We start from the raw sequence: 25,176 nt of genomic DNA on the forward strand, positions 1-25,176 counted from the left end.
TTCCTTTATTTTTAAAAGATGTTTTCCACAAGTATAGAATTCTTGGTCAATAGGTTTTATTTTCAGCATTAGAAGATATTATGTTATCTTCTGATATTTCTTTTTCTCCTTGATTATGATATTCCTAAGTATGATTTAATTTGTTTATTATGCTTGTAGTTTCTTAATATTTTTGGACCTATTGGTTTATATTTTCAACTAATTTCAGTTTTGTCATTATTTCTTTGATTCTATGTTAGAGCTTATCTTTTCTTCATCTCTTCTAAGGGACTCTAGTAATAGGCATGTTAGAGATTTTTGGTCAAATTATAGAATCCAAATTACAACTATTAAGTTTGTATATTTTTTATTTTTTTCCATTTCTATGCTTCATGTTGTTTTTTTATTTTTAAGTTTCCTCAAATTTATGTATTTTTCTTATAAATATATATGTGTGTGTACACATGTATTTATATATTTTTAATATTATCATTAATTTGATTACTTAAGATCCCACATTGCAAGCACTAAATCAGTGCAGGTTTTGATTTTGGATGCTCAAGTTCACATATTTAAGAAGATAAAAGCAGACTGTTATCCATGTACAGGGATGTAAATTCAGGGCTACTAGTCGATCATATTGTAGTTTATACATTTCTACAGACTTAAAGCCAGTATTCACAGGTTGCTGGAATCCTTCTTGATATCCCACAAGATATCAGCACTTTTCTTGAGTGATTTTATTGTCCTCCAACTTCTGCTTGACAACTAAGGCTAAAGAATACTTCATTCTCAGTGTCATAAATCCCTTTCACCATTATTGACACAGGGTTAATGGGCATATTTTTGAACATGGAGTTAGTGAGTTCAGCCATACTTAATCCAATTATCCAGTTGATATATAGTTAGCTTAATGACTTCATAAGCACTTTCAACCACTATTTTATGCAGCTTTTTCCAATTTTCAGTGTCACAGTCTATGCCCATTTCGAATTCAGTTCCTGAAGAAACACGCATGCTACATACACTCCCTTCAAACAGCCATATAGCAGTCCACATGTTTTCCAAGAATCTATCCATTGCATCTGCTGGGGTGAATGCCAAGCTTTTCAGCAGTAAGATAGCAAAATTGAGCAGCATCCAGACTGCATCCACTTCCAATTACACGGTGCTTGGGTAATCTACTTAGTTTCCAGGTAACATATGAGGGAGTATCTGCTGGGTTGCAAACCACAGTGATGATGCAGTCAGGGAAGTGCTTGACAACCTGAGGATTAATGAATTTGAAGACACTCCTCTGCACCAGATTGAGAAGGTGTCTCCCTCCTGCTGGTGAACTTTCACTGTTACTACCACAAGTTTAGAAATGGCAGTCACAGAGGGATCTGCCCCGATTTTAGAAGTCTGAAATAATAGATTCCCATGCTTTAGATCCATCATTTCTCCTTTGAGTTTATCTTCCAACACATCCACCAGGGCAAGTCTATCTACCAGGGACTTTCCCCAGAATGCTGATAGCACATGCCCAGCATCCACAATAGTGATCTTATTGTTCAGAACCATTTCCTTCTCTTCTGCAATGGGTAGGGTCAATTTTTCCTTAAGTTGCCATTGTGCACGATCCAGAGCAGTGGGACTCAGGTCACTGCAGAGGGAGCCACTCATGGAAAACAACTTCAACAGAGTGCACAGGATCTACAAGAACTTATATTACAAGGTTTTTAATTTCTAGAGGTTTCTATGGATAAATTCTCCATTTCTATTCCTCTGTATGTATATTTTTCTGTGTACCCTCAAGCATATTCCCCTCTTCCCTTTGCTTCTGTTATTGTGGCAGAGACCAGGGATCCCATGTGCCTGGTGTAGTTGGTATAGCTGCTCACCAGGAGTCCACATTTTAATTTTGGTGCTTACACATTTGTGCTTGCACAGATGCTTGCTGTGATCGTCACATTTTTATTTGTGGTACTCTTACACATTCTGGTAACAGTGCTGGCAGTGGGTCACTGTAGTGCTCAGACACATACTTACTGGGTGTCAAACACTTTAGTTTAAATGCTCACATACTTGATTGTGGTGCACCAGAGATTGCATACTATGTTATAGCACCAATATCACCCAAAGAACAGAGCCACTAGGACCACTTTTAACAGATGTGGGTATAATTGGGGGTCAAACTAATGGTCTCATACTTGTAAAGCAAGTGCCTTTTGCCACTGAGTCATCTGCAGAAACTTATGCTTAAATATATTTGTAAAGTTTATTTTGATTGGGGCTAGTTTTAGTTTTCTGGTGTTGTTAGTTCTTTTGTTGTTGTTGTTGTTGTTGTTTTGGGGCCACACACAGATATACTCAAGGATTATTCCTGACTCTTTTCTGTGCTCAAGAATCATTCCTGGCAATGCCCTGAAGATCATATGGGGTGCCAGAGATTGAACCCAGGTCAGTCATGTGCAAGGGATATGCCCTGCCTGCTGTACTCCATTTTGGCTCCTGTTATATTTAAGGTTCTTGTTTATGAATTCTGTGATACCTGTGATCTCTGGTTCTGTCTGTATTGATTGCTTTTTGCTATGGTTCTGGATCATAATTCTCTTAATTTGACAATCTGTTTTGAAGTTTCAATGGAATGTGAAATTATGAATTTTTCTTTATCTGTTGCCTGATTTTGGTGAGTTCTTTTAAAGATTATTCCCCTTCTGCTTCCCCTCGTACCCACTTAACGAACTTATAAATCATTTCAATTGTTTGCAGTTTGATTTTAGACATTTGAAAATATCTGGAACAGTCACTATTTCAGAGTTAATTTTGCTTCCTCTCTCTCTGGAAGTTGTGATCTTTCTACAAACTCTAGACAATGTATTATGAGATGATTGGTGGAGGTGTGAATTCTTTTCAGCACAGTGAAATCTCAAAAAAACTGTTCTGCTTATTCTCTTTCATTTTTGTGCAGATTAGTACAAGGTCAAGGACTCAGGAAGGCTCCTCTGTCTCCTCTGTCAATCTTAAATGTTTTCTCAGTGGAGCGCTCTCATTTTTAGTACTTTGCCTTAAAATTCTGCCATTAAAGTTTAATCTTAATATTTTTAACTCAATAAAAATGTCAGATTCTTTGAGTTCCTCTTCTTTGTTCTATGACCAGAAGACTGGCTCTAACTAAATATTAATCTAGCTAAATAACTTGCTCTGATTCAAGTTATTCTTCTTTTATCTGTGATCACAGTCCCCCCCCCCACTTGCTGTCTAGTATCTTAAAACCATAATAACCTGTATTTTATAATTTTTGGTTGCTTTTAGCAAATGACAATTTATATGGTTGCCAATATCTCTTGGTCAAAGGAGAAATCTTTCACTCTCCTTTAAACTTACATTAAAGTATCTTGTGCTTCACCATTCTGATGAAATTTTGCCACCAATAATCTCTAGATTGCAAAATCTAATACTACTTAAATTTAAGATTCACAAGAGACTGTAAGCTCACTTCCAGAATTATAAAACCACAGCAGAGAATACAAGTAGGGCAACATGTAAGAGCACTAAGTAAAACTATATAACACTTTAGGTCTAAAGAAAATTAGTCTTGGGTCCTCAAGACTTTTCTTAGACAGTGCAGGGCTCACTTAGATGAAAAGCAATTTGTTTTAAAACATACCTGGAGTTTTGTTTTTATTCAGGTACAGTGAGGATAGCACATCAAGAGACAATCGACGTTGAAAAGATAGTTACTTTTCCCATGAAGAAGGAGGCATGTCTCTCTAAACAGGGCCACATAGGGAAGCCCCATAGACAGGAAGAGGCAGAAAGAATACGGGAAAATATGAAAAAAATCCTTCATAACGGGAGGGGGGGCGGGAGTGATAATGTAGCGGGTAGGCACTTTCCTTTCATGTAGCAGACCCAGGCTTGATCCCTGGCATCCCCTATGGTGGTGTGGTCCCAAAATAAACTTAGCACTGTCCTCTCACTGTTCATCGATTTGTTCGAGCGGGCACCAGTAACGTCTCCGTTGTGAGACTTGTTGTTACTGTTTTTGGAATATCGAATACGCCACAGCGAGCTTGCCAGGCTCTGCTGTGAGGGCGGGATACCCTTGGTAGCTTGCCGAGCTCTCTGAGAGGGGCAGAGGAATGGAACCTGGGTCAGCTGCGTGCAAGGTGCCCTACCCGCTGTGCTATTACTCCAGCACCCCCCAAACAAAACAAACGAAAAACCACCATTTCTTATGGTTTTTGTGGAAATATGAATAGGACAGAGTAAGAAGTTGATTAGTGTAGGGTGGGATAATCTGAATCACTTTAGTGAGATGTAGGATTAGAGTGGGTTTTTGGTCACCAGTGGTTTAGTACCTGACCCTGTGGTGACTGGGGAGGAAGAATATTGCTAAGTGCACATATCAAATGGGGGAGAGAGGTGTAAACTCTGGATCAGTTATTTTGCATACAGGAAGTATGCTAACAGGTAATTGTTTGCTCTTTCTGAGAGTGAACTAATTCTGGGAGGTATTCTCCCTCATCTATCTACGAACCTCAACATTATAAAAGCATCATAAAACAACAATAATTAAGAACAATATCAATAGACATAACAAACTGACTCACCTCACAGAGATTGATCATCAGAGTATGAGAGGGAAATACAATGATCCCTGAAGACATGTCTGATCAAGTTGTTTCTGTGCTTTATTCCTTACACTAGACACCCATGACTTGAAAATCATGCCCAAACTTCCTCATCTTCAATGCGAAAAGTCTCATTTCCACTGTGAACACTTCCCCCTCCCAGTGTGCCCTGCACTTGCCAAATTATCCCTATCTGTATATCTAGAGTATCTTAGTTATAACTGAATTCCCCACCATTCTTTGAGACCTCAAACTTTTATTTCTAGTCCTTCTTATTTGTTTCTTCTAATTCTCTCTTCAAAGGATCCTTCTGCCTTGACTTAAGCATGGCTTTCTCAGGGACATTTTTTTGTAGGTCCTGGAGACCAGGTTGGTGTCGTTTGTGGGAGGATTGCTTTGTGTTTACTCGCACTGCCAGACTCTCAGCTTCTGTGCTTTGACTCTTACTATACTTCTATCTTAGTCATAAGTCAGGGACCAGATAAATACCTAATGCTGTGCATGGCACTGGACAGTCTTCTGAAAAATGCATGTTAAAAGCTTGTGAATAAATGAAGTATCTAGGCTTTAGGACCAGAGTTTGGGTCAGGGTAGGATTTCAGTATCCCTGGAGAGAGAGACTTGAATTTGAGAAGTCCGTAAGACTCCTACTATACTTTCTACAGGGGCTATGGGTTAGGTATGGATTGTGGAGATTATAAACCTTAATTTCTGATCCTGAATTAGAAATATATTGAGGAGATAAGGTACAGAAGTTTCTTCTTAAGAATTTTTCTTAAGAAGTTTCTTCTCAATAAGTTACTCTGGGTCATTTAGTTTTTGTTCCCAAACAAGTTACCACACCCATCAGGAAGAGTGAGTGCTCTGATTTTAAAACTGGTTTAGTGAGGACAGTGATGACAACTCTTGACAGATGAGTCATAAGAAATCCAGTGTTGTTAAGAGACAATAAGAATGACAATGCACTAGAAGTGTCTTGATTTTTGTCCATTAGCTAGAGGTGATGAATACTAGATCTCCATTTATTTCTTTGTTTAAAAATTGAATCACTGTGAGATACAGTTACAAAGTTGTTCATGTTTGAGTTTCAGTGGTACAATGTTCTAGCACCCATCCCTTGAGCAGTGTCTACTTATTGCTCCAATGTCCCCAGTTTCCCCACCCCCCACCCCCTCCAGCCTGCCTCAATGTCAGGCACATTTTTTTCCTTTTCTTTTTTCCTATTAGACACTGTGGTTTGCAATATTGTTACTGAAAAAGTATCATGCTTATCAGTTTAACTCCTTTACTTGTTGTTTCCTGAGTGATCATTCCCTACTTTCATTGTCATAGTGGTCCTTTCTCTGTCCTAATGGCACTCCCTGCCCCTTGAGGCAAGCTTCCTACTTACCATGGACTTATCTCCATTTTCTGAACCTATTACTTACATCTTATTTTTCAGAAAAAGAGTAGTAAGTTTACAAAAAAAAATGAGAATGAAATCTCCAAAAGCTAAAGAAACCCTTTGTTTTTGATTTTGGCGGTGCTCAGGGGTACTCCGGGTATGGTGCTTGCGAATGCTTCTGGAGGTGTTCCCCAAACAGGTTCCCCGAACCAGGCAATCCCTGGGATCAGAATGGGCCTCCCACAAGCAAAACATGCACACTAGCATTTTGAGCCATCTTTCTGGCTCTGAAGAAACCTTTTTATCATAAAAGATGTTACTCAGAATATATTGGGGATGGAGAAAGGAAGATTAGCCTTTCTGTTAGGAAAATGCCTCAATTGTTACTGAATAAATTTTAAAACATGTTGAAAATAAAAGCCGATACTCAAACACCTAAAAAAAGAAAAGGACATGAAGAGGAGGGTGAGATCAGTACAGTGTTTTATTTCTTATCAATATCTGGACTGGTATGAATGACCTGAAACTGTAGCAGCAACACACACACACACACACACACACACACACACACACACACACACACACACAGTGATCCATTTGTGCTTCCATAGCACACCACTTTCCAGGGAAACTTTTAAATTTGAAAATTTTTGTCTTTTTCTAGAAGTCCATTTGGCAAAAATAAGGGGAGCAAACACCATTTGGTTTCTCTTACTTGGGTTTTTGTCAAAGTGGCTTTTAAAATCCGTTTGGAGAAGTAGATTTCAAAACATGTGAAAATAAGTGAAAATCACTGACATCAATATCATAGTCAGAAAAGCTGTTATGCAGGGACTCTGTTCAACAATTAGAAATAAATAGTGATAATGGGGGTGGGGGAGAACCAAGAATGTGGGGGTAGAGTTAGTTGCTCCTTACTATTATGCGTAATGAGATACGATTTAGAAAAGATGGATCTGACTGTAAATATTTGCTATTAACTTTACCAGTACCAGTCGGAGCTCTGACTAATGTATTTCAAGATAAAGGAAAATTTAAGTGAGTATAATTTAGGCAAGCTCTTGATGAAAGTTAGAAGATTACTAGGGAAGCTCAGTCTAGGATTTGTGTGCTTTGGATGGATTGGACAGCCAATTAGTAAACTCCTTTTCAAATCTGAGATTAGGTGCTGCCTATTGATTCACTGGGGAAGTTGGGAACCCCGGCGCACACTGTGTGGTAAGTGCCAGCTGTGATTGTTTATTACTTTTGAGAATTACCCTTCTCTGTTCTGTGACCTTCCACTCCATGCTCTCCACTAATGCAGCATCTGTAGCAGCAAGACGACTTTTACAACCTGCCCTGACCTTTTCTTTGCTGATGTGTCCGTCTGGGTGGGGTGTAAGGAAAGGAAGGTAAGGTGGGAACAACCCCAGAGTGGGGCTCAGGTTCCTTGGTCGTCACAGCAGTTTTCCTGTGATGTTTGAAGTAATCTGTGAGGAGAACATAATTTCACTGTGTAATTTATGCTAGTATTGGAGCGATAGCACAGCGGTAGTTCGATTCCTCCGCCCCTCTCGGAGAGCCCGGCAAGCTACCGAGAGTATTCGATATGCCAAACACAGTAACAACAAAGTCTCCAATGGAGACGTTACTGGGCCCGCTCGAGCAAATCGACGATCAACGGGAGGGCCTTTACTTTACTTTATTCTTTTCTTGTCTTTTTCGCAGAGGATGGGTGAGCACTAGGCTGTTTGTGTACTGAGTGAAGTGGTCTCTCAGTGGTGCTCAGGAGGTCCCTTGAGGCGATTTTTGGCCAACCTGGTAGACAGTTCGTTGTGAGGGCCTGAAGATGGGGAAGTGCTAGGGCCCTACAGTGCTAAGGGGCCCCCAGGGTTCCACCAGTGATGCCATGGTGCCATGTCAGGAATTGAATGAGGGTCAGCTGTGTGCAAGGCAAATACCTTAACTCTCATACTATATCTCTACCCTAATGCTGTTTTCTTATAGTCTACCTTATGCCTATTTTAATTTTTGTATTCTTGTATTTTTTTGTATTCTTTAGTATTTCAGTTTTATTTTGTATTCTTATAAGTTTTTATGGCCTATTCTGAGTCTTTAAGGATATGATTTTTCTCCGACCCTTGGCTAAAATATCATAATGCAAAGTTTCATGGTTTGTCTCATTTCTAATTTATGTTAACAAAATTGAAGAAATTATCTCTAATAATTTGGATAAATGTGTTAACACATAATAATAATTTGGATAAATGAGTTAACAAATGACTAAAATGTACGGTGGGAAGAAAACTGAGGACATTGGTGGAAGGAAGTGGACACCAGTGAAAGGATTGGTGTTGAATCATTGTATGCCTGAAAGTCATAAGTAACTCTGTAAATCATGGGTCTCAATACATTTTTTAAATAAAATTATAAATTATTTAATTTATTAAGAAAACAACCTAGACTAAAGCTATTTTACAAAACCAAAGAAGCTCAAATGAAGTCAAATAACAAGTAGCTTAAAAGCTAAGTGATTACACCCTAAGATGTCTAGAATAGGGCATTCCAAAATACACTATTCTAGCAACAAAAAAAAGCTAAGTGATTATAGGCAATGTATTTTTGTTGGTAAAATGGAAAATTCATAATCAAATATAGATTTAGATCAGTTTAAATATAGGTTTAGATAAAGATCTAAGGGCTGGAGAGATAGTACTGTAGTTAGGGTTCTTGCCCTGGAACCCCATATGGTCCCCTGAGCACCACCAGGAGTGATGCCTGTGGACAGAGCCAGGAGTAAGCTCTGAGCACTGCCAGGTGTGGACCCAACATAGTTCTGTGTGTGTGTGTGTGTGTGTGTGTGTGTTTGAATTTTCAGACTTTTGACAGCTCCGTAAAATGAAGGTGAGAGTTAATGTGACGAACTTAAGTGGATATGCACCTACAGAAAGGAGCCACCAACAGAGGGTCAAAGACTTTTGCAACAGATAATAATTAGAGGGGGCAGAACAATAGCTCAATGGGCTAGAGAAAATGCTTTGCAAACAAGAGGCCTGAGTTTGATCCCTAGTACCCATGGTCTACAAGCATCTCTAAGAGTGACCCTCAGAAACATGCAGGAGAGTAGTCCACTGGGAGTGGCCACCCAAAGAAAACAAATTCTTCTTTTCCTTCTCTTTCTCCTTCTCCTTTTCTGACCAGTGTTCAGGGCTTATTCCTGGTTCTGCTCAGGGATCACTCCTGCTAATTCTCAGGGGATCACTCTTGGTAATGCCAGGTATCAAATCCAGGTTGGCTAACTGCAAGAAAGTGCCCTATCCACTGAACTATTGCTCTACACCCCCCCACCGCGAAGGTTGCTGTTAAGTCCCTGTATGTTTTCTCTCTATCCTTATCTACTTGCTCTCTTGGAAAATACTAAAATACAAAGAAAGAAAGAAAGAAAGAAAGAAAGAAAGAAAGAAAGAAGAAAAAGAATATGCTGAACTATATTATTTAAGGCAATATATGTGAAATATTTTTCTAGAACTGAAATACAATTAGAGTAAGGACTGAATTATTTTGATGACAAATCAAAACTCATTTAGAAAACTCAGTTCATTTCCTCCGCTCCCTCTAAAGTCTTCCTTGTGCCACGTGCTTCAACCCCTAGAGGGCAGCATACCCTCAAAGAAATTCACCCAAAACCCAATTAAAAGGCATTAAAATAATTTAGGCCAATTACCAACCTTTAAAGATGGCTCTCCAAAACCTCACTAGAAATTCTACCAAGGAGATTAGATTGTTACCTATTTCTAATGACTACCACAGAGTATGTTTTATTGACACCACCAATGGCTATCACAGAAGTATGTTTTATTGACACTATCAAATAGTATTCTAGTACCTAGGAAATTAAGAAGCACATTGAATTGTGTCAGGAATTCTGAAGTAAGCATCTGTGTTTTTTCAGAGTTGCTTCTTTGAAATTGATTTTCTGTCATAACCTCCACTCAGCAGTACTTCTTCAAACCTCAATGAGTGACAAGGCTCAATCCCTTTGCGTCCTTCATATTTCTTCCATGGAGTTTCCCCCCTCCCACACCTTTTTTTTAATTGAATCACTATGAGATATAGTTACAAGCTTTCATGTTTGAGTTCCAATCATACAATGATCAAACACCCATCCCTCCACCAGTGCTTATTCTCCACTACCAAAGTCCCCAGTATACCCCTCCCTTTCCTACCCTCCCCCTGCCTTCCTGGCAATTTCCCCCATACTCTCTCTCTACTTTTGGGCATTATGGTTTGCAATACAGATACTGAGAGTTTATCATGTTTGATCCTTTATCTACTTTTAGCACGCATCTCCCATCCTGAACGATTCCTCCAACCATCATTGTCTTAGTGATTCCCTTCTCTATTCCAGCTGCCTTCCATGGAGCTTTAACCACTAGAGCCTGCATTCTAAGTCTCTATTCCTTGTTTTTTATGATCACCTTCTACAACACTAAACCATAATTATGGTCTCATACAAAAGACATGTACCCTAACACCCACATCCCAGGGTAATCCTCAGCAATACACCAAAGCACATTCACGGCATATTCCTTTCATAAACCTTAAGCCCACTTCTTTTTGACTCCTTGGACAGATCAACATTTGGGGCTCTGTTCTGTCTTCTTAGCATTCCTCTCTCTTTGAAAGCTCTTGGTGGTAATGCAGGCTCAACTACTAATCAGAGCTTTGTAGGACTAACATGCAAAGTCAAAATTGATGCCATGAACCTTTACTTATATTCTGGAGATACAGACAAGGATTTCCAGGCGCTTTGATGCCAACATTCTTGTGAAGAACAGATAACATAAGTCCTCCTACTGTAGAGATGTCAATGTGGTTTCTAAGTTCATTTTGGCTAACACTGTTTTTTTGCTTTTTTTTTTTTAAATCTGGGTTTTGATGGATAAAACAGTTTTCATCTATGTATACAATGTTGTCAAAACAGGACACTAGAGGTGTTTCTTTTTAATGAAAAATAACCCTTCGAATATTGAAAGGCAGTATCCATTAATTCTATCGAACATTATTTTCATAAGCAAATATGTTTGAAAAAATTAGCAAGTAAATGCAAAAATAAATTACCTACATTGAAAGCTGCTACTGGCAGATATGATGACATGTTTCCTGTTAACTAGTTTACATTTCTTTTGAAGTAAATTTCTGACTGGCTGTGTTTATGTCACAGATGGAATTCTCACCTGCTTCATTAAAGCCTGTTTAGAATACAGTTCTAATGTAGGTTTTATTCCATGTAAAGCCACCTAGAGATAATTTTAAATGATCATATCGACTAACAAACACGTAATCAAGAAGCTCTTAAAATTTTATTAAAATTCAGGTCTTTTACCATTAGCAAACCTGCTTCATTAACATATTAATAGATAATGTTCCTGCTCATAATTAGCGTGTATTTTCTTTGCACCATTGTAGTTGAAAGAATTCAGGTGGAGATGAGTAGAAAAGTTGTTGTTTTTTTTTTTTTTAATTTCTGCCAACAAAGCACCTGGAAGAAAACAACTGGGACTCCTCCAGACCACAATTTCCATTTTAATCACCTGCTTCCTCCAGTCCATGATTTTCTCTTCCTTAAACTCCATACTTTCATTGATTTTCCCCATATTCAGCCCACCCTGAATCAGGGACATAAGCAATAAATTACATGCAAATAGATGGGGAGGTGGCCCTTTTGCTGAGAGATGAATGCCACTAGCAAGAGGAGCCCCAGGTATGAAAAATATTTACATTTAGAGTTTGAGGAAGGAGGGAACATTAAGTCCGGGGCAGGGGGGAGAACTCATCTTTTTCTTTGAAATAGAAACCTTAAAGAGAGGCCCGAGAATGGCTCAGTGGCAGGGACCTGCTTTATGAGTCTGCTCAGCCTCCCATATGCCCCCCCTCATGGCCCCTGCCACTTTGCCTTTGGGACCAGGGGTGTAGCAGAGGCTGTAGCAGGTGTGTGAGCGCCAGTGAGCACCACAAGCACCGGGCCAGGTGTGCAAGCCCCAGTGAGCACATGTGAGCCACAGGGAGCTCCACCTCAAGTGAGGACCACAACCAGAATGGTGTGAGCTCCATGATTGAAAGAGCCCAGGGTTAAGGCACTTGTCCTGCATCCTACTGACCCTGGTTCAATTCCTGTCACCACAATTCCTCCAAGCACCACCAGTAAGTCACTCTTGAGCACCGAGCCAGGAATAGTCCATGGAACACCTTTTGGTTCCTCGTCTCCAAATAAAATAATTGTAATTTCCAGGGAGAGAGTATGTTGGGCAAATATGTTAGCACTGCAATCAAATACATGTGCAACTCTCAGTCATTACAATGGCAACAAAGGGAAGGAGGTGGGGGACCCCAAATTGCTCAAAATGTCAGCATATAGAGCAGAGAATAAATATTGCCAGACCCATGTTTCTGTACAAAGTGATATTACTGCAAAGAATTGCATCTTAAAGGAAGGATTAATTCAGAGAGTCACATAGGGAGAGGTGTTCCTTTGTTATTTTAATGACCACAAAATTAGATAGAAGCTATCAATGAGATCTTTGGACTAGACCATGATTTTAAATATCTTTCCTGAAGTGCTGTATTAGCCGTAGCAAATTAGTAGTGAAGAATGGATTATGGATTTCGCATTATCCTTTTTTTGTTTCTTATGTTTTGGGGGGCCACACCCAGCCATGCTCAGGGGTTACTACTCCTGGCTCTAGGAATTACTCCTGGCAGTGCTTAGAGGACAAATGAGATGCCAGAGATTGAACCTGGATCAGTTGCATGCAAGAAAAATAGCCTAATCACTGTACTGTCGCTCCAGCCCCCTTGCATTATCTCTTAAAGTTACAATCTCTTAAATAAAAGGTAAAATGAGATTTAGCTAAAAATAGCAATTATCTTCTAAAATGACCTAAACAATTACCTACTGCTGTTTATCAAAACTGCGGCAGCTGCACAATGCTGTGTCTTCAGAGTTCATCTAAGATACGAGGTAAAAGATGATCATGTATTTTAGGCATCCTGGTACTTCTTGGGTGGATGAGAGATTAGTCTCATATAAATTTAATATTAAGGTCCCTTTTCTTGCTTGCTTGCTTGCTTGCCCCCACCCTCAAACCTCTTTGAGCCACATCCTTCAGTATTTTGAGCTTGAACCTGTGCTCAGAGATTACTCCTGGCTCTGGGCTCAGGGACCATTCCTGTTGGTACTCACAGACTATCACTTTGGCCCCAGTCTTTTTATTGCTTCTGTTCTGATTTTTTGTTTTGGGGTCACACCCATGGTGCTGAGAACTTACTCCTGGCTCTGAGTTCAGGAACCACTCCTGAAGAGGCTTGGAGGACCATATGGGGTGCCAGGAATCAAACTTGGGTTGGCTACTTGCCAGGCAAGCATCCTTTGTACTATACTATCGCTCAGGTCAGGTGCTATAAATTACTAAAGTGGTATAACAATGCTCGTTTTGAGAGGCCAATAAATTGAATGTGTTCCCCAAGAATAAGAAGGTTTGCAAGGTGCAACCATTTAGACAGTTTTAAAATGGGACTGAGGTCCTGGTCAGCTATTCAGAAGAAGTATTCTTTGTGCTCTTAATGAAGTGTGCTTCTGAGCTAGTATTTCTACATTATGGAACTCAGCTCACAAGATTTACACTACACTAGACAGTGCATCTATACCGGATTTATAGATGTACTTTTCATTACGGGAACCACTGGCCACTTATGACCTATAAGCACATAAAATATGATTAGTGTAGCAGAGGAACATAGTTTAAGGTTTTATGTGCTCTTACCTAACTTAACGTTAGCTATTTACCAGCAGCAGGTAGCTATTGTATTGAACAGGGCAGATGCAGAACATCCTATGAAAAGTGAGACTTAAATACTGCCAGTGAACTAGAGACCCCTGGTGGAAGAGATTGTTACCTTCAGGACAGAGAGCAAGCAGGTGATTTTTTTTTTTCTGTGTATATATTTCAGATTGATTTACATATTTCGATACTAATGATACCGCTTAGCATGTACATTTCCTGGGTGCTATAGGTGTAATAATTAATATGTTTAAAAAATAGTTACTATGTTGATGAATGCCCACTGTGATGATAAATTATCAGATATCAATGCTTTAATAGGACACTGCTGGACAATGAAACCAGTTTAAGAATAGCCTCATCTCAGTTGTCTGGCATAGGAATATAATGTCCTAGGTTCCGGGGCAAGTCAGGAAGCATTCTTCAGGGTGAATGATGTCTTAAATTGTATTGTATCTATTAAGAGATGATACAGTTTGACTGAAGTCTGCACTGAACTCCAGACTGGAGCAATAAATAGAGCAATAGTACAGTGGGTAGGGCACTTTCCTTGCATTGTCAACCCATGTTTGATCCTTAGCACCCCCTATGATCCCCTGAGCATGGTCAGAAGTGATTTCTGAAAGCAGAGCAAGAAGTAAGCCCTGGGCATTGCCACATGTGACCCAATAAAACAAACAGAAATCAAGACTGATAATTGTTATCACTGAACCTAATTGAGAAATGTTGATTCTCTCTCTTCTCTCCCTGTCACATACTTTCACAAATGATAAATTGTAAGCTTGTGGTTTATGTAAGGTTAAAAATAAGAAATTTGGGGGCTGGAAAGATAGCACAGTGGTTAAGGTGCCTACTTTGCATGCAGCTCACCCAGGTTCAATTCCTGGCATCCTATATGATCCCCTGAGCACTTCCGGGAGTGATTCCTGCGTGTAGAGCCAGGAATAGCCCCTAAGCATCCCATGTAGGGCCTTAAAATAAACAATACAGTAATGACACATAGCTGATATAGTCAGAGCTCACTAGAAGGTTTAATCACAGATTCTAGTTCATATAATACTGTCTGCACTGCCAGGAGTGACTCCTGAGTGCAAAGCCAGGAACAGTCCCTGAGCATCCCATGTAGGGCCTTAAAATAAACAATACAGTAATGACACATAGCTGATATAGTCAGAGCTCACTAGAAGGTTTAATCACAGATTCTAGTTCATATAATACTGTCTGCACTGCCAGGAGTGACTCCTGAGTGCAAAGCCAGGAACAGTCCCTGAGCATCACATGTAGGGCCTTAAAACAAACAATATAATTATGACATATAGCTGGTACAGTCAGAGTTCACTAGAAGGTTTAGTCACAGATTCAAGATACTGTCTGCAAATCAGTGAGAAAAGACTAGTTGAACAAATAGTGCCTTTTACATTTGCTTCAAAAGTAAACTAATTAGACAAGTATCCTTATTTCTATGATTGAATGACAACAGCAACTGGAAAAAACTGTACTAATGGTTCAGCTCATTCTTCTTCTGAAAATTGATATTATGTTGGGACTGGAGCAATAGTATGGAGGTAGGATAATTGTTGTATATGCAGCTGATCTGGGTTTGCACCCCAGAACCCCATATGGTCCTCTGGGTCCTGCAAAAAGTGATCCCTGAATGCAGAGCCAGAAGTAATCCCAGAGCACTGCCATATGTGCCCCCCCCAAAAAAAAACAACAAAACAAGAGAAAATGGTATATATTATGCTGTCTTTTGAAATAGAGCAAGTAAAATGGTACATAGTAGGTTATCCAATCAACAGAGTCAACAAACTGCTTCTAAAGTGGGCAGATAGTAAATATCTTCAGCTTTGCAAGCCATATTGTCTCTATCTCTCTGTGCTATTCAACTCTGTTGTTATAATTTAAATGCTACAGAAAAAAATGTAACGTGACTCAGCAGAAGAGCACAGACCAATGAGACCATGGGTTCAATCCCCAGTATAACAAAAATAAATAAATAAATAAAAATTTAAAAAGGAAGCAGCAGAGATTGGCTTGTGAACCAGTTTTTTATCCTTCACTCAAAGACTCACTGGATGGACATTGTTGCTTCCAGAACTATTGAATCAGAATATGAAGAAAAGGTTACTAACCAGGCATTATAAAGTCAGTGAGACAAGAAAAAAACTTGGAATTCATGGTTTCAGGATATTTCGATTAAAACTTTATAAATGAGGGCCAGGGTTAGAATACAGCAGGTTGGGCATTTGGTTGGCCTGAGTTCAACCTTAGCATCCTATATAGTCCCCTGAATCCAGCCAGGAGTGATCCCTGAGCACAGAGCCAGGAGTAAGTCCTGAGCACCATTGGATGTGACCGCCCCTAAATGATTCTAATTAACAATTACAAAGATGAATAAATTATGCATTTTCTATCATGGATCTTTTCATGTCATTTTATGTCATGCTCAATTACATGATAACTGAAATTCAAATGCTCAATACAAAGTGAAGGATGGTATCTTCATAACAAAAAAGAATTAGGGATAATATTTTTCATCACAATATTTTAAGAATGATTTCAGAATAGGAAGGTATCAGAGAAAGGATATATCAACTGGTACCTTGAACTGTTAAGAAAATTCAGAATTCAAGCTAAAGAATTCCATGCTGGGGGCATAGTGAGAGTACATCAGGTAGGGTGTTTACCTTGCATGCAGCTAGCACAGGTTCTATGCCCAGCGCCCATATGGTACCTTGAGCCCTACCAGAAGTGACCCCTGTACACAGACCCCTGAGCACCGCCAAGTGCAACCCCCAAACAAACAACAAAATGCATTAGGGACTGAGAAGATAACTTATGTGATTGAGCATATGCCTAGCTCGCACAAAATCCCTAACACCACATGCATCCCCAGTACTGCTCCAGGTCTTATCATGGTAACACCAAGCACTGTTAGGCTGGCCCCAGTAGCATTGCATGATGTGCTCGAGCAGTCGTATGAGTGGCACTTACAAAAGCACATGAAAAATATGAGCGGCCAATTGCTAAAGCATTTCATTATGATTTGTTTTATGACATTTACTTTAGTTCTTAAAGGAACTAAAGATTGGAAATTAAAATTTAAATTGCCAATTTAAATATTGGCAACCTTATTTAATACTCGAAAGTTCACTTCTTTGATAACACCTACGCAGGGGTAGAAAAGGTAAAAAAATAAGGCCACTACAACGGACTGAAAGAGTGTGTCCTCTGCAGATTCATACAGAGAAGTCTAATCCCTAATATGACAATATCTGAAAGTGAAGCCTTTGGAAGATTGGGTCTAGATCACAAGGTGGGACCTTCATGAATGGGATTAGTGCCCCTGAGGAAAAGCTATCACTGGCTACTCCCTGGCAGGTGAGAAGGTGGTCATTTGCCAGAAGATGGTCTTCTGCAGTTCAGGAAGTCTGCAATTGCTCAACAAGTCAGCATTTTGGTCTTTGACTTCCTGCCCTAGATCTGTGAGAAATAAAAGTTGGTTGGTTAAGCCAGCAGATTTTCATTTTATTTTATTGATTTATTTTTTTATTAGTGAAATACCATGAGGTACAGCTGTAGATTTACAATTTTTTGTGCTTGGGTTTCGATTATACAATGATCAAGTACCCATCCCTCCACCAGTGCCCATTTTCCACCACCATGGATCTCAGTATCTCTCCCACACCCATCCCCCCCCCCCCCCATCCCACCCTGCCTCTGTGGCAGGGCATTCCCTTTTGTTCTCTCTCTCCTTTTGGGTGTTGTGGTCTGCAAGAGAGGCATTGAGTGGCAATCATGTTCAGTCCATAGTGTACTTTCAACATGTATCTCCCCTCTTGGGAGGATCCTCCAAACACCCTTTATTTGGTGCTCCCTTCTCTATCTGAGCTGCCCTTTCCACTAGAATCCCCGGCTGGCCACTAAGCCATAGAGTAATCCTTCTGGTACTGATCTCAAGCCAGCAGATTTTAACTGTCATCCCTTACCTTAAACTTGCATTGGTCACAAGTATTTTTAAAAAGTTGGAAATCACTGAAAAGCCCCTATCCCAGCCCCAATTCCTCCTTCCCCTGCCTAGATATAATTATTACAGCAGCACAAGCTAAACTGCTGACTGGGGGGGATCACTGCCCCCTCAATACATTTTATTCGTCAGTCTGTGAACTAAAATGGAAAAAAAAGGCAATAGCAATAGTGTCTTCAAAGATGTCACACCGCTGGCCAAGCAAGTGAAAACAGAGATAGATAAATGGGACTATCTTAAACTAAGAAGCTTCTGCACCTCAAAAGAAACAGTAACCAAAATACAAAGACAGTCAACTGAATGGGAAAGGATATTCGCCAACTACACATCTGATAAGGGGTTAATTTCAAGGATATACAAAATACTGGTTCAACTCCACAAAAAGAAAACATTCAACCCCATCAAAAAATGGGGAGATGAAATGAATAGAAACTTTGACAAAGAAGAAATCCGAATGGCTAAAAGACACATGAGAAAATGTTCCACATCATTAATCATCAGGGAGATGCAGATCAAAACCACAATGAGGTATCACCTCACACCACAGAGACTGACCCATATCCACAAGAACAAAAGCAACCGGTGCTGGCACGGATGTGGTGAGAAAGGGACACTCCTTCACTGTTGGTGGGAATGCCGACTGGTTCAGCCCTTTTGGAAAACAGTATGGATGATTCTCAAGAAATTAGAAATTGAGCTCCCATTTGACCCAGCAATACCACTCCTGGGAATATATCCCAGAGAGGCAAAAAAAGTATAGCCGAAGTGACATCTGCAATTGTCTGTTTATTGCAGCACTCTTTACAATAGCCAGAATCTGGAAAAAACCTGAGTGCCCGAGAACAGATGACTGGTTGAAGAAACTCTGGCACATTTACACAATGGAGTACTATGTAGCTGTTAGAAAAGACGAAGTCATGAAGTTTACATACAAGTGGTACTACATGGAAAGTATCATGTTAAGCGAAATGACTCAGAAAGAAAGGGATAGACATAGAAAGATTGCATTCATCTGGGGAACATAAAGTAACAAAATAGGAAACTAACACCCAAGTATGGCAGAGATTAGTACCAGGAATTTTACTCAATGACCCGGAGGACAACCACACATGTTAGGGGAAGGGGGAGCTCAGAAAGAGAAGGGAACACCAAATAAAGGGTGTTGGGAGGATCCGCCCATGATGGGAGAGCAAGCTGAGGGTAGACTGTCGACCAAGCATGATTGCCACTCAATGCCTCTTTTGCAGACCATGGCACTCAAAAGGAGAGAGAGGGAAGTGCCCTGCCACAGAGGCAGGGTGGGATGGGGGCTGGGGGGGGAGGGGATGCTGGGATCCGTGGTGGTGGGAAATGCGCACTGGTGGAGGGATGGGTGTTTGATCATTGTATAATCGAAACCCAAGCACAAAAATGTGTAAGTCTACAACTGTACCTCATGGTGCCTCACTATTAAAAAATAAATAAATAAATAAATATTTTTTTAAAAAAAGGCAATAGCAGAAAGTAAAATATAAATTAATGAAATGATAATCATTATTGGTCATCACTGTGTATGGACACTGTGGTAAGGGATTTACACATTCAGTAAATTCACACAACCCCAGAGAATGTTATCTTTAAAATGGTAATGGAGAAAGAGACTCAAAAGAAGTTAAGTAACCTGACCAAGGCCACACTGCTAACGAACTAATCTTCACATGTAGATTAAGAAAACTTCGTCAATGAAGAACCCCAGAAATTTACTTGTGCAACCTAAATTTTAAAGAACAGTAGTACTTATTTCATCCCAGAACCCACTAGATGTGTGGTGTAGAATTCAAACTAGTGTTGTTATCTGTGAGATCATTGTTTTATTCATATTTGCTTGTTCCAGAGGGCTAAGACTTTTTCTTGCTTATAAATGGATGGAGTGCTCGCTTCGGCAGCACATATACTAAAATTGGAAAGATACAGAGAAGATTAGCATGGCCCCTGTGCAAGGATGACACGCAAATTCGTGAAGCGTTCCATATTTTTAAGAAAAAAATAAAATAAAATAAAAATAAATGGATGGACATGAAGAATATCATGCTGAGTGAAATGAGTCAGAGGGAGAGACAGAGAATGATTGGACTTATTTGGACTAAAACCCAAGGATAGTAGAAATGAGGGCCAGGATGACTAGTTCATGGTTGGAAGCTTGCCATAAGGGGCAAGGGGAGTGTAGTTAGGACAGACAAGGGACTATTATGACAATATAGTTGGAAAAGATCACTCTGAACATGAACTGAGTGCTGAAAGTAGGTACAGAGATATACATGATAAACTTTCAGTACTTGTATTGCAAACCATAATGCCAAAAAGCGGGAGAGAGAGAGAGAGAGAGAGAGAGAGAGAGAGAGAGAGAGAGAGAGAGAGAGAGAAAGTATCTGCAGGCAGACAGGCCAAATACCCGCCTAGCTGAAGCTCTGGCAGCAGCACCTTCACCCGACAACTACAACCACTCCAAGGGCTCAACTCTACTGCATCACAAATATTCTCTGCAGAGACGCCCATCTACAAATAATTTCAGGTACCTGGAGTCTGGCCTGAGAATTCTGTTGGGTTTTTTTTTTCAGAGTCAAGGTGGGTAGTCTCCTCCGAACCCCCCCATACTTCCTTCCGAAAGCCCGGGCAGGCATGCCTTCCTCCTATAGCCGCCACATTGACTCGTTGACCTACATCTTGAAGTTTCTGAACTGCGCAGCTGCATATGCTACCATGCAACACCTGCTAAAGCAACAAAAGGCTCAATAAATTCTTACACAAGAATTTAACAACTCTGTGATCAGATATAACAATTTTCACATCATTTGATTTTATGTATTGATTGACTTCAATATTGCAGCTTTGTTATCTAATCAATTTTAATTCTAGAACTGTATCAACGGTTGTGATTTTTTCTACAATAAAATAAATTTTTCAAAAACTGTCTGCCATAGGGGCTGGAGCGATAGCATACCGGGTAGGGCGTTTGCCTTGCAAGCTGACAACCCGGGTTTGATTCCCAGCATCCCTTATGGTTCCCTGAGCACTGCCAGGAGTAATTTCTGAGTACAGAGCCAGGAGTAACCTCTGTGCATTGCTGAGTGTGACCCAAAAAGAAAAAAAAAACTGTCTGCCATAAAGGCAGCATGGGTGGGGGGGAGAAAATTAGGGACATTGGCGGTAGGAAATGCACACTCACTGGTGAAGGGATGGGTGTTGGAACATTATATGACTGAAACCCAATCATGAACAACTTTAATAAATTATATGGAGCTGGAGAGATAAGATAGTACAGTGGTTGGGGCATTTGCCTTGCATGATCCCCCCAAGTCCTGCTGGGAATGAACCAGGAGAAAGTCCTGAGCACTGCCAGGTGTGGCCCCACCAAAATGAAACAAAACAAAAAGTATGTTAGAGATTAAACTCATAACAAAAGAAAATTTGTCATATAACTACATATTTTTAACCAAACTGAAGGATGATATGATTTGTCTGTCTTCAATCTAAGCTTCTTCCTAAACAGGCTGATTTTATAAAATTTCCTGAGATGTCTTAAATGGAATCCCATTAGCATCACCATGAATGAGGAGCAAGGAGTGGGCTCAGCACAAAAGCATGACCTCTTATTAGTTGCTATTCTGATACTTTATTTGTCAGCATTGATTCAATGGCAGGGAGAGAAGGCTCCTTGGAGATTATGTAGAAAGACTATGCTATGCTTCTAGTCTTTCTCAAGCCATCAGGGTAAAGAATTGACTGCTACTTACAACCATAATTATAGGTGGCATTTTAGCACTGTAATTAAATTCAAAATAAATCAGATGCAGCAATTCGTTGCATTTAAATAATGTTACAAAAAATAAAAAGATCAGTGAATGAAATGAGCTTCTGAACTTAGGGTTATGATTTGAGAAGTATTGTCATTAACTCAAACTAGCAGGGCTTGCTGTGACAAAATAAACTCAGTAATACTTCTCTCTGCTGAATCTCAGATGTTAGTAAGTCATTAGAATCTGTGCCATTGGACTGAATTACACAGAAAGCAACTATTTAAACCTTCAGGTACAGGAAATTCGAAACTTTAAGTTCAAAGTGATTAATGCTCATAGTCTGATTTCAATTTACTTCCTCAATAATAGAAGATTAATTAGTAATTATATATAATGCTTATTAAACTTTACTAGGAGATTTTACCATGCTTTAGAAGAAGCTGAGATACAAAGACGAGACCCAACCAAATAAGTATAAAAAACTGGGATGATCAAAATAACTATGTATAATAACCCTTCATGCTTGCTGATATTTTCTGATGATAAAGCTCTCTCACGTGTTTTTTTTAAAGGTATAGGTATTTCAATAAAGATAAAGATGTCCAATTTGCGTTCACTTTACACTGTCATTTGGGGAATCAGGACAAGATATAAGGGACAACCCAGGAGCAGACCTAGCCCAGTAAACTGAAAGACAGTAGGAGAGGAATCTGACAGAGGATTTTTCCTAGTGTTTGCATGGAAAGCACTTGAAGGCATAGTACCTGGGCATTAAGCATAGATGATATAGCTTTGCTATTTCTCCAGGTGGTAGCACATAGCACGCTGGTGTGTTCTGAGGCATAAAGGTCTTTCTTTAACTTCTCCAATCTATCTCGTTCTAGAAGACCAACAAGAGCATGGAACTCCTGAGGTGCCTTTCTGAGATGTGGAAGAGACAGTGGAAAGTTAGATCTCTCTAACTGCATGTAGAGAATCTGCATAGATTTTTCTCTGTTTATTGATTTCCTGGAACCAAGTCTGAGATACTGTTCTTGCCAGGCTTAGAGCTTAAAGCAAATTCTGTGGTATGAGAATCAACATCATTAGGTTTCCATGAACAAGATAATCTGAATTATGTGTTATTCACTAAATTCTAAATTCTGAATTATGTGTTATTCACTAAATTCTAAATTCTAAATTTGGACTTAGTAAATAAGGGAAATTATAATACAACCCACAAAGTAAAGCTGTGTATCTGAAATGAGACATTAAAAAAGAATCACAGTTCAATTTAAGAAAACGTGGTGACTATTTTTGTTACTGAAGGGTTCATAGCAATTTTACCAGAATGAAAGATTTGTGTTCAATAGGTTAGTATCTGCCATACTTGCTTTCTTGGAAGTGAGTCAATAAGTGCTCGCCACAGTCATGAAGAAGGGGTTATATAGGAAATGATATCAGAAAGCAAAAACTATTGGGGATGATCTTCTAGGCTACAACAGCCAATCTCAACAATAATTTTTTTTTCTTTTTGGGTCACATCCAGCGATGCTCAGGGGTTACTCCTGGCTCTGCACTCAGGAATTACTCTTGGCGGTGCTTGAGAGACCATATGGTATGCCAGGGATCGAACCCAGGTTGGCTGCGTGCAAGGCAAACACCCCACCCGCTGTGCTATCACTCCAGCCCCATAATCTCAACAATAATTTTTAAAAAGCCCACGAATAACAAAGTACCATTATTTGGGGGTTTGAGTTTTGGCCCACACCCAGTGGTCCTCAGGGCTTACTCCTGGCTCTATGCTCAGGGAGCACTACTGGCTGGGCGCTGGGGACCATATTCAGTGCAGTGGGAAATCAAACTCTCATCAGATGTGTACAAATGCAGCACCATACCTGCTGAACTATCCCTTTTTGTTTTTTTATATACTCTTTCCATTGCAGAGATTAGAAATGGTGGTTTGGAGAGGAAATGACAAGGTTACTACACAAATGGAATTAACCCTCATAGGCTGCTGGTGGGAACACAAGATGGCACAGCCACTTTGGAAAAGAGCCTATCAAGTCATGCACAAACCTTTCATTTGATCTAGCATACAGTCCCACAACTAGAGGTTTGTTGAATAAAAATGCAGTACTTCCATTCACATATACACACAAAAATCTGTATTTGCATGCTTCGAGTAGCTTTATTCCTCTTTGTGAAACAAAATTTATAAACCTGGAACTGATTCAGGCATCCTTCAACTGGTGAATAAAGAAATAAACGCAAAAGATCAGATAACAGGGGTAAAAATTCTGCTTCTTTGTTGGGGCAGGGGCACATCAGTGATGCTCAGGGCTTTCTCCTGACTCTGTTCGCAGGTATCACTTCCGGCAGGGCTCAGGGGACCATATGGGGTACCGGGATTGAACTCATGTCAGTTGGGTTCCGGTTGTGGAAGGGAGGGCAAAGTCCTTATCTTTAGCTTCTTCACGCACCACAGTGGGAATTCAATTAGATGTCAATTTTCCTTTTTTTTTTTTCATTTTTAGAGGAAAGTTTGCAGCAGCTGGGCACCATTGTCTCGAAGCTTACATTTATATGTACATGCCCACAAAGGGTGACTCATCAGTAATGAAAATTTATGAACTACTGATACTTGCCACAAAAGTGATGAATCTCGAGCATATCCTGGAAAGTCAATGAAGCTACTCTGTAAACTACATATTATACGATTCTACTTATATTAACTTCAGTGATAGGTGAAACTATAGGGACAGAAAACAGATCTGGGGTTGCCAGAGTGCTAGTGAGGAGAAGCCTTGACTATAAAGAGTAGTAGGAGGGAATGTGGGAATTGGTGGAACTGTCTTGATGATAGTTACATGACTATGCCTTGTCAGAACTTACAGAACGGTGTTCCTAAAAGCATGATGCATCAAAAGTTACTGAACTAACCTGGCACTATTTCCAATACAGAGTATTTCTATATCAATATCTTTCTACTGCTGCTATTTATGAAACAGAATCAACTCTTGTTAAGCAGACTGGAGAATTTTTGTTGAGTCACGGTTCTCCCAAGAATGACTCTGAGAGATGATCACTTGCATGCTTAACAGTGTCCAGAGAACTGGTTCAGAAATCATTTCAGAGGCGTCTCTTTCCTTTTCAGCATTTCTGAAGGCAACCATCTGCTGTAGCCAGGGCAAAATACTGTATCAGGTAGGGTGCTTGCCTTGCATGCGGCTGACGCAGGTTCAATCTCCGGCATCCCACATGATCAACAGGAGTGATTCCTAAGTGCAGAGCCAGGAGTAACCCCTGAGCATCACCAGGTGTGGCTCCAAAACAACAGTAACAACAAGTTCTGGGTAATGACCTAGGAGCCTATGTTGATCTTGCTATGTTCCTCAAAGTGGCAGAGATCAAAGTTTAAAGAGGACAAAGTACTAATTAGGAGAGAGTACTGTCAATGCAGAGCTCTAGAAAAAGTGTTTTGAATGAATATAAGCAGTAATGGGATGAAATTTTAGAAGTCCAGGCAATGTCTTTTGCAGACCACAACACCCAAAAGGAGAGAGAGAACAAGAGGGAATGCCCTGCC

General features: G+C 39.9%; 1 non-coding gene and 1 pseudogene across 1 annotated transcript; one reads left to right on the forward strand and one right to left on the reverse strand.

The window, feature by feature from the left end:
• Window positions 1-636: 636 nt before the first annotated feature.
• LOC130041922 (L-lactate dehydrogenase B chain-like) lies at window positions 637-1,578 on the reverse strand (annotated as a pseudogene).
• An 18,163-nt stretch (window positions 1,579-19,741) lies between these two features.
• LOC130042131 (U6 spliceosomal RNA) lies at window positions 19,742-19,848 on the forward strand. Its single transcript, XR_008795106.1, has one exon. It is a non-coding gene; the product is annotated as a U6 spliceosomal RNA (small nuclear RNA).
• Window positions 19,849-25,176: the final 5,328 nt, after the last annotated feature.

The sequence above is a fragment of the Sorex fumeus genome, unplaced genomic scaffold (genome assembly GCF_029834395.1).
Source record: "Sorex fumeus unplaced genomic scaffold, SorFum_2.1 ptg000098l, whole genome shotgun sequence".
Taxonomy (NCBI): Eukaryota; Metazoa; Chordata; class Mammalia; order Eulipotyphla; family Soricidae; genus Sorex; species Sorex fumeus.